Below are 14,721 nucleotides of genomic sequence, written 5' to 3'. Positions count from 1 at the left end.
TTCTTGTTTGCTCAGTCATGTCTGACTCTTCATGACCCCATGGACTGTAGCCCATCAGGCTCCTCTGCCAGTGAAATTCTCCAGGCAAGAATACTGGTGTGAGTTACCATTTCATTCTCCAGGGGATCTTCCCAGCCCATGGATCCAACCCGGGTCTCCTGCATTGCAGGCAGATTCTTTACTGTCTGAGCTACCAGGGAAGCCCCAGTACTACCAGAGATCTGCAAAAATCATCAACTTTCTAAGTCGACCTCTCTCCAGAGCTCCCCTTGTTCACCCGACCTCCTCTGCGCTCATTTGGTTCAATTTCTCATCCCATATGAGCCCATTTTATAATCTTGTGGGCATCGGGGCAGGAGGAAGCACAGTGAAGAATGGCTCTCAACGCTGGCTGCACATTGGAATCACCTGGACAGCCCCAGGCAGCTCCAATACTGATTAATTGGTTGGGGGCATGGCCTGGAACTCCGGTTTTTAAGCCCCGCCCCCACATGATTCTCTCGAACAACCAGACCCAGCACCCACGAGAGAGGAGCCTCCCTGTGCGCAGAAGTAGCAGTGGCTCAGGTATGTTTTTCATGACTAACTTTGACAAATTAGTGGCAAATTGTGCTCCTGACTGCTTTTCCGTAACAATTAACATGGTCTCATTTTCATGGAGATGATTTCGTGATGAACCCATTCACTGTGTCCCTGCTTTGCTTTGCTTTCTTAGTTTGTTGTGCCTTCAAGGAGCTTAGTGGTTGGAGTTTTGGTGCCGACAGAGCTTGCTAATTATTTCTTTTCTTTCCTACATTTTTGAGAATTGGGTCCTTTCTCAGTCTCTGGGTGTGTGTGAATAGTTCTCATAAGTTGTGTTAAGTGAAACTAAGTATAGAAGCTCACTGAAACTGGGCCACATAAAAACGATGTTCACTGGAATGGATTTTAATATTTATTTGGAGAGAAAAAAAAATGGTCACATGTAGATAAACAGCCCATTCTTTCACAGAGCAGAAACAAACCACCAGCAAACTTAACTCTGTTCATATTCTTAGTCAGGCCAAAGAGCCAGGAATTTGGATATATTACTATACACCATATATATTTCTGTACAATATTTGTCTACTCTTGGCATTGTCATGTCCCAAAGGGATATGCATTTTTCTCAAGCTTTATTGCTTTTTGTGGGACTCAAAACTGCAACCAAACTCAAAACCAAAACCAGTCTTTAGCTATGCTCACTCACAGAGCAGAACTTTCCAGTGTATGAGCTACATGTGGTGATAACAAGGTGATTTTAGAAACACCCCCTGAGGTGGTGTTAAATAACTTCAGCTCACTAGGCGAGGTAGACAAACTTTCTCTTTAAAAAGCCAGATAGTAAATATCATAGGCTTTGGAAGCACTACAGTTTCTATAGCAACAGGTCAGCCCAGCCATTTTAGCAGGAAAAAAAAAAAAAAAAAAAAACCACCTGTAGACAATTCAGAAGAGGTGGCAAGAATACACAAAAAAACTATACAAAAAAAGATCTTCATGACCTAGATAATCACGATGGTGTAATCACTCACCTAGAACCAGACATCCTGGAATGTGAAGTCAAGTAGGCCTTAGGAAGCATCACTACAAACAAAGCTAGTGGAGGTGATGAAATTCCAGTTGAGCTATTTCAAATCCTAAAAGATGATGCTGTGAAAGTGCTGCACTCAATATACCAGCAAATTTGGAAAACTTTGCAGTGGCCACAGGACTGGAAAAGGTCAGTTTTCATTCCAATCCCAAAGAAAGGTAATGCCAAAGAATGCTCAAACTACCACACAATTGCACTCATCTCACACGCTAGTAAAGTAATGCTCAAAATTCTCCAAGCCAGGCTTCAACAGTACGTGAACTGTGAAATTCCAGATGGCCAAGCTGGATTTAGAAAAGGCAGAGGAATCAGAGATAAAATTGCCAACATCTGTTGGATCATCAAAAAAACAAGAGAGCTCCAGAAAAACATCTACTTCTGCTTTATTGACTGTGCCAAAGCCTTTGATTGTTTGGAACACAAGAAACTCTGGAAAATTCTTTAAGAAATAGGAATATCAGACCACCTGACCTGCCTTTTGAGAAACATATATGCAAGTCAAGAAGCAACAGTTAGAACTGGACATGGAACAACAGACCGGTTCCAAATAGGGAAACAAGTATGTCAAGGCTGTATATCGTCACCCTGTGTATTTAACATATATGCAGAGTACATCATCAGAAACGCTGTACTGGATGAAGCACAAGCTGGAATCAAGATTGCCAGGAGAAATATCAATAACCTCAGATACTCAGATGACACCAGCCTTATGGCAGAAAGTGAAGAAGAGCTAAAGAACCCCTTGATGAAAGTGAAAGAGGAGAGTGAAAAAGTTGGCTTAAAACTCAACATTCAGAAAACTAAGATCATGGCATCTGGTCCCATCACTTCATGGCAAGTAGATGGGAAAACAGTGGAAAGAGTGACAGGCTGTTTTTTGGGCTCCAAAATCACTGCAGATGGTGACTGCAGCCATGAAATTAAAAGATACTTTGCTCCTTGGAAGGAAAGTTATGACCAACCTAGACAGCATATTCAAAAGCAGAGACATTACTTTGCCAACAAAGGTCCATCTAGTCAAAGCTATGGTTTTTCCAGTAGTCATATATGGATGTGAGAGTTGGACTATAAAGAAAGCTGAGCACCAAAGAATTGATGGTTTTAAACTGTGGTGTTGGAGAAGACTCTTGAGAGTCCTTTGGACTTCAAGGAGATCCAAGCAGTCCATCCTAAAAGAAATCAGTCCTAAATATTCATTGGAAGGACTAATGCTGAAGGTGAAACTCCAGTACTTTGGCCACCTGATGCAAAGAACTGATTCATTGGAAAGACCCTGATGCTGGGAAAGATTGAAGGCGGGAGGAGAAGGGGACGACATAGGATGAAATGGTTGGATGGCATCACTGACTCAGTGGACATGAGTTTGAGTAAACTCCAGGAGTTGGTGATGGACAGGGAGGCCTGGCACGCTGCAGTCCATGGGGTCATAAAGAGTTGGACACGACTGAGCAACTGAACTGTACTGAAACAATTCAGATGTGATAGGTGTGGCTCTAAATAAGCCTTTTTTTATGGATGCTGAGAGTTCAGTCTCAGATAATCTTTACATGTCATAAAATAGTATTCTTTGTATTTTCTTCTGCCATTTAAAACTGTAAAAATCACTCTCACCTTGCTGTTTGTTCAAAACTAATCACCAGGCAAATTTATTGATCTCTGCCATTAAGGGAAGCCTCTGTGTAACTGATGTTAATGTTTCTCTAAAGCCTGTGAATTTAACTGTTTAACAGACTCCAAAGTTGTGTGTTTTATCTCTTTATTAGACAAGACTATTTAGCTCGAATTGAAGCAGACTGTCTTGAATCCCTTAAATTTTATTTCTAAAACTACCTTATATTCATGTCTAGTTAAGTGATTTTTCCATTTAGAGCAGGATTGTTAAAATGACTTCTGGAAAACTGCTCAGTAGAGAAGACTCTGGGTGATACATGGATTCACAGTGATCATGGGACATGTGTGGAAGGGTTAGTATTTGGTAAAATGCTATCTAGGTTTAATTGTCCATCACCGTTTTCTTAACACAAACCTTACCATATTTCCCCACAGCTGACAATAGTTTTTAAAAAACCCTGACTAAACACAAATTCCCCATCCACCTACTCGTACCAGAGCCAGCTGAGGTATGAAAACCAAAGTAGAACAAGGTTAAAACTTTAGGTGACCCTTGAAATACACAGAGCAAGAGTAATGGAATTACCTCCCTGGAATCGTCTGTGGGAGAGTACGATCTAATCTCACATAGTTCCCTACTGCGTCTTTTATCCTAACACTTACCATGTTTTTACTGCCATGTCAGGAGCCACCTGATTCATCTTTATTCAGAATGGTGGCTCTCCCTTTCCTTTGTATGACAGTACTCGGTAAACTTTCCCATTAATGCAAAGACCCTGCTTTTTGCCATACCACATTCTCTTAGTGCTTTCGAGGCACCAGGCCCTAAACTATCTCTAGTCTTCTCCTCCTGCCGCTTCCTTCAGCTCTTTGCTCACGTTCCACCTCCTCGCCTTCCCTTCCTTTACACTCAACAGCCAGTGAAGATCTCCAGGAAGCCAGCCTGGGGCTGTCCTGCTTAACGTACTCTGGAGCCTCCTCATTGCCCTGGGGACTTGCGTGCATGCTTCGTCACTAAGTCATATCCGACTCTGTGACACCACGTGCAGTAGCCCGCCAGGCCCCTCTCTCCATAGGTTTTCCAGAATACTGGAATGGGTTGCCATTTCCTACTCGAGGGCATCTTCCAGACCCAGCAGTGGAATCCAGATCTTTTGAGTCTCCTGCATACCAGGCGGATTCTTTACCATTGTACCGCCTGGGAAGCCCTGGGAACGCGCACTCCCAAACTCTGTAAAGCTGCCAGCTAGCGGACCCTGCACAGTCTCATCCCTGCCATCTTGCGCCTCAGCTCATGCTCCCCACTCAACCCACCCCGACCTTTCTTCAATGCTCACCCTTGCCCAGTTCTTAACTGTCTCTGGATCTGAAGCCCAGATACCATTCCCTGCATCTCAGAGTTTCTCATCCTTGGCACCTTGGACCTTCAGGACAGGTAGTTCTTGGTAGTGGCAGTCTGACCTCCGCACGGCAGGGTATCCAGCAGTGTTCCGGGCTGTCCCACATAGAGCCGGGAGCACCACCTCTCCATAGTTAAAGCCGACAAAAATGCCTCCAGCTGGTGCCAGATGCCTTGCCACGTGAGAAGCGCTGCTTTGCTGGAGACACTGTCCGCTTATTCCTCCTGTTCACTTATTAGAGCTCAGCTGCAGTTTACTTCTATAGCCTCCTTGAGCCCCACTTTTGAAAATGATTCCTGTGATGCAAGCCTTTTATTCTGTGCTTCAGTTTTCCTTACTAATGCTCGTCATGATTTGTAGTCACGAATCTGTGATGTGTCTACTTTTTAATGTCTTTTCATTCACTAGAACATAAGTTTCTTTGTTGGGATGGGGGACGGTATACATTTTTTAATTAGTTTTTTTAGTGTTATTATTGGAGTATAGTTGCTTTGAAGTTTTCCTTTCTGCTGTACAGCAAAGTGAATCAGCTATGCATATGCATATATCCCCTCTATTTTGGATTTTCTTCCCTGTTTGGTCACCACGGGGCACTGAGGAGAGTTCCCTGTGTTATACAGTAAGTTCTCATTAACTATCTGCTGTATACATAGTATCTGTCAATGGTGTACACGTGCCCATCCTAATCTCCCAGTTCATCTCACCCCCATTCCCCCTTGGTATCCATGTGTTTGTTCTCTGCCTCTGTGTCTCTATTTCTGCTTTATAAAGAAGATTGTCCCCACTCGTTTTTTTCAGATTCCACACGTATGTGTTGAATACGATATTCTTTCTCAGACTGTAAACTTGTTGAAGGCACACTCATTTGTTCACTGCCTTCTTCGCAGCACTTATCATAGTGCCTGGCATGCTTCCATGTATCAAGAAACACATATGAATGAACAAAGTCAGATTCCTTCCATAACCCCAGGTGCCTAGGACTGTGCTCACTTATGCACCATCCCTAGCTGCTCCAATTTACGTTATTTAAGACAGAAAAATAAAGAATCAGAAACTCTAAATATAAATGGAGAAGGAAGTGGCAGCCCACTCCTGTATTCTTGCCTGGAAAACCCCAAGGACAAGAGTGTGGCAGGCTACAGGCCATGGGGTCACAAAGAGTCGGACCCAACTGAGCAACTTCACTCACTCACTCGAAATGTAATAACCCAACAAATTATCCCTTGAAATGATTCAGCTGCTCTCATATTAGGGTACACATAAGTGCCTTTATTGTTGACTAGAAAGTACACCTAAGTCCATAGAAGGAAATTTCTCCTCCTCCCATTTTCTCGTTGTATCAGCTGATCTGTGTCCAGATCTGATTAACCTTAATAGGCAGCCCCTGCATGCAGTCATTTGAGCTGCGTTAAAAGCATCTGTCTGTAATATTCCTTTTCCCAGATCCACTGGGTTTTTGTTGTTGTTGTTTTGGGTTTTGTTTTGTTTTGTTTTGACCTCTGGCGTTACCTCTCACGTAAAAGTATTGCATTTCTTTCTACAAGATGACGGCTTCGGCTCACCTCCTTGTTTTTGTGTCTCACAGGAACCCAACTCATCATACACATGCTTTATTGCCCTGAGTGACTTGACAGTTCCCCACCAGACCGTCATATCTGTCTCTTCATCAGGCTTTGCCACACTGTTCCATGTGTTAGAACATTATTGCCCAGAACCTTCAAGAAGCAATGCCTTAATTTCTAGGATGTATCTAGCATCTTTCCTACCCACTTACCTGGCCCCTGATCTTAATGCCATTGTGCTTGGTCCACTGCATTTCCTATTCACTGTCTGCCTGACTCCTAACATTGCTTGGAAATGTGTTGTAGGAAAAACAGGAAAGGGTTCCCTTAAGTATTTTCTGTAGGAATTAATGAAGTACTTTTAAAATGTAAACTCCCTGAAATTAAAAACTGATTCTATTGTTAGCTAGTTATAAAAGTCAGACTATGTTTGGGTAGAGGGTAGCAAAAAGAAATATACATGATTATTATCAGAAACAGTCCTAAGTACTTAAGAAGATGTTTCAAAACAGATAACAAATACGTCAGATCCTTCCAACTAAGACTTAGAAGGTATGAGAGGCTCAATGCTCTGAAATACTGTGCTGAGCAGGATTCTGAGGCCTCATTCAAACTTAATAAAAATAATTGGATCCATCAGCAAAATTTTATGAGCATCAGGCAGGGATGTGTAGCACCCAAACTCTGGAGAGGTAACGAAAAAAGTAAAAGAAGGATCCTAACAAAAATTCTACCTCTTTTACCTAATGTTGAAATCAGAGGATCTGGTACTTGAAGAGACCTCTTGAGACATCCCTGAATCTAATCACCTTTCTTTATGGATGAAGCAGCTAAGGTTTGCAGAATCAGTGTGATGAGCAAGCCCCACAATAGCAAAAACAGAACTAGAACAATGCCCTGCTGGTTGTCTTTCTAAGACTTTTGAACCATGCTGAGTTCATGGGACAACATTCCCATGACACGGCTTGCAGTTGAAAAGGTTTCTGGATCTAATACTCCTCTGCAAGTGACTAAGAGATACAGACTAGCAGCTAAAATGTAGCAATGGTTTGTTTAGTATCAGCTCTGAGCCAGGCCTTCGTTAAACACTTTGCTCTGCAGTATCCTCCTCGTCCTTCCTAACAATGCTATAGGATAGAAATTATCATCATCTCCAGTATGCAAATGAGAAAGCTGAGGCTTGAATGATAAACTTGGGGAAAATGGAGAGAGCTGGACTTTGACTCAGTGTGACTCCAAAGTCACTCTGCCCTTTGAGGATATCTTGAGTTCTTCAGACTTCTTCACAGACATGATACAGCATGGAAATAGAATGAAATTTGCCAAGACAATTGCTCTGAAAACATATAGAGAATACTTAGAAAATTTACAAAATCCCATTGCTTCCTTGATAGGAAAATCACATGGAACGTGGATTACAGTATTTTCTCAAACCTTTTCAAAATTGGGATGTGAAACTAGAAATCATAGATGATCTATGTTAAAACTAATAAAAAGATTGAGCATTCCCTGGGGCCTTACTACATGGTAGGGGCTGTGCTAAATATTTTATAAACAGAATGACCTGAATCGTGACAACCCTTGAGCAGGCCGGCATGTTCAGGTTGCACACAGCACCGTTCATATAAATGACGACAAGCACAGTGGCTTTTGGTGTAGGGCAGTGTAATGGCTCTGACCCTGGGGTGGTTGATGTTATCCCACTTGTTGAGAAGGCAGAGTTTCAGTGCTTGGTTCCGGCTTCATGGAACTAGGAAGGGGCTGAGCTGGGATTTGAACCAGGAGCATCCTTCAGAGTTATTCCCCATGGCTCTTGATACACCAGTAGGCCTGTGATCATCCTCTCACAAGGCCGAGAAGCAGGCTGATTAAATCGGCATGGCCAGGCTTGCCTGGGTTATGTGAAATCGGTCTTCATAGGAAGCACAAAGCCAGCCATTAATGGCTTGATACTATTAACAGTAGATTGTGGATATCACAATTCAGCCCATGTTTTCAAAGCAAAATAAACAGATTCCATTTGAATATGTATTGATTCTATATTCAGTACCATTATCCTGCTTTTTAGCATAGCATGCACTGGAAAAATAAAATCGCTGTTCAGAAATAATACTTGGTTCAGCATCAGTACACACAGTCTCTACCTTAAAGGAAAAAAAAAAAAGTAGGTTTTTGGGCTACTCCAGGGAAAACAATATGTGAATTAATTTCAGTTTCAAAGGAACAGCAGGGATTATTCAGGTAAAAATATTTATGTCACTATGATGGAATTGTCACATTTTATCAGTGTGACCAGTAGCACTTTCTAAACAACATCTGCTAGAGAATTGTACACAAGAAATGTGGCAGTTTTGTGGAAAATGGAATTTTTGTATTCTAGCTACTAGATTTTTTTCCCAATTATTACATCTCCCTCACTCTTGCAGGATGTGAGATTTTTGCATAAGTTGCAAATTCATAGTTAAGTGAGTTGCTTTTTTGACTTGGTGGAAGCTGTGTAAACATGCAGTTACAAATACTCTGAACTGGTATGAAAGGTGGAACCGTAACGACCAGCATTATTATTATGATGGATTTTTTTTTTAATATTGGTTTCGAATGCCTGCATGAAATTAGCATAAGGCAGCAATTACTCACTCTCACTCTGTGTAGCTTCTGAAGTTTCAGTAAGAAGGAAAAATAACATGAATTCCTGGCATGTAATGTCTGAGACAATGGCTTTAGAACCAGGCTCACCCTGCTTTGCTCCTCACTAGCTGCATGCAAGATCCTGAGTAAGTCATTTAAACTCTGGTTCTGTGCCCTCCTTCAGAAAGAGAAAAGCTAAGAGTCCGTGTTATTGACTGTCTGTCATATGGGTTTGCTGCATCAATACATGTATAAAGTGGCAAAATGCCTGATTTCTAGTTAGTGGGCCTCTACATTGTTGCTTTCATATTGATAATTACTGTATTGTGGTTTCCCTGCTCTGCACTGGGAAAGGATCTACCCGCATCACTATATCAATATTTTCTTATATTAATGATAGTTACCAACTTTTTATTTGACCTTTCCGTAATTTTATATTGTGTTGTAATAAGTTGAACTACACTAAAAGTAAATATATTTCTTTCAATGTCATTATCTACCAGTCTCTTTTAGAGAATATTTGCTTTGGCAAGTAGAGGTATTTCCTGCTCTAATCAAACCACCAGGCTCATTCAATTTAAGGCATTTTCACAACATTTTGAATATGGCAACAGTTACAGAAAACTCTAAAGTACGTTCTCTCCCTTTGAAGCAGTCCGGGGGAGGACTATTCATATCTTTTATGCAGAAGAAGAATCATCTGAAATACCAAAGAAAGGTTTAATATGCATGTAAAAACCGAGATGACATGCTGATTTAACTATTTAATGAGCAAACCCTGTGAACTCTGCCTACCCGCTCATTCAGCTACACAATGAAATCACTGACATCTGAACCTCCATGCATAGATGACAAATTTCATAAACAACATAACCAAGGATAGAACCGCTTAGGTATCAGTATCATACCTTTCCTTGAGAAAGTTCTGTCTCACGGGTCCTTTGAGGACATCTCTTGAGTGTCTTGAGTCCATGTCCACCTCACCATCATACATGTTTATACGCTGATGTTCTGGTTTGGATCTTGTTTCTTTCCATGGTGTCATATCCCTCACTGAATCTCAGTTTGCTTTAATGAAGAAAGGCCTGGGTTTTGCCACAGTGTGAATCCTTTCAATAGTAAAGGTTTTTCTGAGAACTGTTCTTTTTATTTTCTTCAAAAGTCCTAATCTGTGCCCTCTCTCCCCATCTTGTTCTTGCTTTTGCTCTTACATACCTCCAGAAGCACAGCCAGACACACCAGCATTCACAGACCTCTAGCCTTCCTTCTCATAGCGTCATCTCATGCCCCACAATTGCCTTGGCTAAAACTGGTCCAGAGACTCCCAGTCCAAAGCCATATATAATATGTGCTAGGGGATCCCTGCGGTGAATGGAATACAGCATTAAAAAGGACTCAGTAAGTCTTCATTTAAACAGTAAGAAAATTGAGTGTGATTCTTACTTGTTCAATAACAGGAGTCATCATAGGATTACTTTATTTCATTTAGGCAAAAAGTTGTTGTTTTTTTTCCGAGAAAAATACAGTAGAAGCCAACAAGTGGTACATTGACATTGAATTGGCACTAATCCTCAAGCTCATAGTCTAATTGATGTGTTTGTTTTAGGAAAGTTGTATCAACAAATTAGGGCTTTGGGTGTGATGTAGCAAGTGGTTTTCTCCTAGGCTAATAGGGGAGAGAAGCAGGTGGTAAGGATTTGTGTCTCTCCAGTGAGAGTGTGTTTTATTGTGTCTGTTGCTGTCCACACCTGCTCTCCAGCCCTTTCTAAGCCAGAGGAGCAGATGAAAGGGATGGGAGAAAGAAGGAATCGACTGTTAGCAGAGTAAGAAGGAATTCCTTAAAGATACAAAAGTGACTTCCAGGAAAATCTGAACTTGGTCCCATTGGAGAACTTTGTGATGGGAACTGGCTGTGGAGCTCTCCTATCTGGGATGACTACGATTGAGGCTTTTATTCCTCAATTCAGTATGATCATGCTATGGGATTTGGGGAACTGGCTGGAAGCAGGCTGTGTCTTTTCCACTTACCTTCATGGAGGCATCCTCTCAGCCTTGTCTGCACTCTGAGTTCCTTTCTTGACAAGTGATACCAATGTGTCACTACCCATCATTTCTCTGGGTACAACCTTAGCCCCAGCTTCTATTGTCACTTTAATAATTTTATTTTTCCAAGAGCTATAAGCTAAGCACACCTCATCCAATAGGAGCCATCCTTACTGACTCATTCATTTAATACAAAGCCCACAATGCATTAGGTAATTACAAACCTAATACTGTAGGTGGAGACTTTCTTTGTATGGAAGAGTAAGTGCCTCTGATAAAAAGAATGCTCTACCCTCACCACGACTAAGAATATAAAATATATTCAAACAGAAAAGTTAAATGCCAATATTTTATGCTACATGATTGAGTCTAGAAACAACAATAATAGGAAGAGAGAGGCAGGGAAGACCAGAAAACTCAAGGAAAAAGAAGACCTTGAATAAAAAGTGTAAAACTTTGTGTGAGTTAACTGGTTTTGCTTCTTGCTGCTGTGTTGTTAGAGTTGCAAGAATCATTCCTTTTCACTGGAATGAAGTTTCTGTGCGTTATCAGGCTCTGATTCTTGGTGTTGAAATTAACATGCTGTCTTTTTCCTAGGATGCCAGGGAATAGCGCCTCAGGTGAAAGCACAAGGCATGTGTTAGGTCAGGTGGAGAGGAATGAAGGTAGATGGAGCTGGCGTGTATTGATTCTTTATCTCCAGTCAGTTCTGTGGCGTGCCTTATTGACAGTGGAGTTTGAATAGTTTGAATGCTCTGTGGGGAAACCATGTGTTGCTTTGAGTCTGCAGAAACACTTGAGGAAGACAATCCCTTGCTGTCCTGACAGTCCTGTGCTTTTTGTGCCTCCAGAGGTAAAAAGTGATTGAAGACTTGAACTAACTTTCTTTTTTTTTTTAATTGAGGTATAGTTGATTACAATGTTGTGTTTTCAGGCCAACAGAAAAGTGATTCTGTCGTAGCTACATACGTAGCTATTTTTTCAGACTCTTTACCCTCATAGGCTTTTAAACAATGTCAAGGATGGTTCCCTGTGCTATACAGTAGGACCTTATTTATCTATTTTATATGCAGTAGTTTGTATTTGCTAATCACAAACCCCCAGTTTATCTCTCCCACGCCTTTCCCCTTCAGTAACCATAAGTTAGTTTTCTGTGTCTATGGGTCTCCTGTTTTGTATATAAATTCATTTGTATAATTTTTTTAATTCCACATATAAGTGATATCATATTGATATTTGTCTTTCTCTGGCTTACTTCACGTAGGATGTTAATCTTGAGGTCCTTCCATTTTGCTACAAATGGCATTATTTCATTTTTTATGGGTTGAGTAATATTTCATTGTTTAAATATGCCACATCTGCTTTATCCATTTCCTTAACAGTAAATATTTAAAGGGAAAACTTTGTTCTGCCGCTTTTAGCAAGTATGGTTATTATGTTCCTGTTCTATGTGAGTGGAACTCTGCTGAGTTCATACTAAGTGATCATTTAATGCCAATACAAAACCAGCTAATGGACAAACAGATACTTATGTCAGTGAAATAGTACAATAAGATCTTGGCTTACTACAGTTCTCAGAACTGTGGAATAATTGGTAGATATCTGGGTATTCCTGTGTTGTTGTGTTTTTTTTTTCTCCATTATTCCCCCATTGGTAGCTCTGGATAGAACTTCAGAATATTTATGATTGCCTTTGGCTCTCTCATTGGCATCCTCCCTACAATTTGTCTATTTCTGTAGTAATTTGCTTTGAATGTGAAGCTTGAAAGGATGAATGGCAAGGCTTAGTATTTACTGGCTGTGGTGGAGAGGGAAAGTGTGGATTTTCTTAACATTCCGTTGGAACTAATTCATCCAGTTCAAGATATTCACCAAGTGCATTCTCTGCTCTAACACTTAGCAATGATTTAGACTCATAATGCATAGAGGTGTTATTAAAAATACATCAAAATTGACAGCATGAATTGTACATGATGAACTTCTCGAAATCCTGGAACACAGTCCCTGTATCCTGCATAAAGCCTTGGACAGTCACACTCTGTATTCCATTAGGCTTTGGTGTGGAGTCCAAACCAGACTGAATGTGTGTATGAGCATCGGAAAACTGTTTCTTTTCAGAAGCCTCCAAGCTTTCTTTTTTTTTTTTAATATAAATTTATTTATTTTAATGCCTCCAAGCTTTAATACAGGTGTTTAAGTGACTCTCATGAGTAGAGACTCCCCATCAATTCGGGAAATAGTATTCAGGGACACATTGAAAGTCAAAATATTAGCTATGATTTACAAAAGTGAACAGGAGTGGATGATGCTCGGTTTTCTGGTGTAGCCATTTCTCTGCTCAATAAATATGATTAAGACTTTCTTGCTATCTTCATGTATTTTAACTCACTGATGTTGAGATACAGTCTAGGGTTGGAAAGGCAAATAGATTTTATCTAAAATTCTGATTCCCGTTGATTGATAGTAGCTACCTAAGGTGTTGATTTGAGAAGATTGTGATATCTGGGTTCCATTAAAAAAAGGAAGAGCTGCCACAGTTGAAGAGTACTTTCTGTCACAAGATGAGGAAGGAGAAGAGGAAGAAAGATGCATTATATAGACATTTATGTACGTACCAAGTTATCTAAAATAATAGTATGTGCACTTCTAAGGGTGAAAATGCACAATAGAGGTGACAGATACTGGCTAGTTGTTTATCAACCTATTGCTCCTTCCCCCTTTTGGACAAACAATGAAAATGCACTTTCAGCTTTCCTTGAAGTTAGGTGTGTCCCTGTTCATGAGTTCAGAGAGTGGAATGTGTGTAAGGAAATGGCATCATTTCCCGAAAATAAATCCACCTAGGACTCTCCATCCTGTTTCTCTGCGCATCAGCAGAAGGAACGGAGAGGACTTGGGTGAGAAAACGCAGAAGGGAGCCCAGACTCGGGAAGGAGCCTGAGTCCCTGAACGACTGCGTGGAGCAGGGGCCTCCCCCAGCCCTCCCGCTTTTGCCTGCCAACCTGCTTTGTGCTGCCATGAGCAAGAAGTACACTTTTTCTGTGTGGCACCACACAATCAGTGCTGGCCACCTACATTGACTCATACTGTATATGTCAAGCTTTTTAGAAAGTGTAAGTGTGTTCGTCGCTCAGTCCTGTCCGACTCTCACGGACTGTAGCCCACCAGGCCCCTCTGTCCATGGGATTTCCCAGGCAAGAATATTGGAGTGGGTTGCCATTTCCTTCCCCAGGGGATCTTCCCAACCCAAAGACTGAACTGCAGTCTCCTACATTGCAGGCAGATTAAGTGTAAAACATACCAGAAGTCTGAATTAAAAATTCAAGAAAGCAAAGTAGATGGTTTCCCTTTCCATACAAATTCTCTATTTTCATGTTGGCTAAGAAGCCTCCCCCACAGCATTCTTTCTCTTTCATTAAATGGGAATATTGAGCACGCTTCTCGTCTTCCTAAATCAGGCTTATGCTTCGAACTGTCTGTCAGTACAGCGCTTTCTGAAGGTGACGGTGTCAACGTTAGAGTCAAGAGGCAAGCATCAAAACCACGCGAGAGCTCAGGGGGACCTCAGGGGCAAGCAGAAGGGGATACATCACCTTTCCCTCCCTCCCTGGCACGTACATCCTTGACTGAGTCACTTTCCTGCTTTGTAGCTACTGTCTCTGCCCACTTGGGTTCACTGTGTGGCCTCCTCTAATCCCCAAGTTATTTGGACTTCTTCTCTCATTTTCTCCCCAGCACTTTTCTATTTAGGTTTCATAGAATTTATTTTTCCTTTCCTAACTGTAATTTTTTTGTATCTGTCTTATTTGAATTTCATTTCATGTAATCCCTCCAGTGCATCCAGGCCATTTTGGATTCTAAGCGT

General features: G+C 41.2%; 1 protein-coding gene across 12 annotated transcripts in view; it reads left to right on the top strand.

The window, feature by feature from the left end:
* The window catches only part of TENM2 (teneurin transmembrane protein 2), a 1,394,962-nt gene that overhangs the window by 765,003 nt on the left and 615,238 nt on the right, over nucleotides 1–14,721 (top strand). The window lies entirely within an intron of this gene.

This window comes from Bos indicus x Bos taurus, chromosome 7 (genome assembly GCF_003369695.1).
Source record: "Bos indicus x Bos taurus breed Angus x Brahman F1 hybrid chromosome 7, Bos_hybrid_MaternalHap_v2.0, whole genome shotgun sequence".
NCBI lineage: Eukaryota > Metazoa > Chordata > Mammalia > Artiodactyla > Bovidae > Bos > Bos indicus x Bos taurus.
Note: the sequence above shows the minus strand (reverse complement) of the source record. Positions and strands in the feature narration are given on the sequence as shown.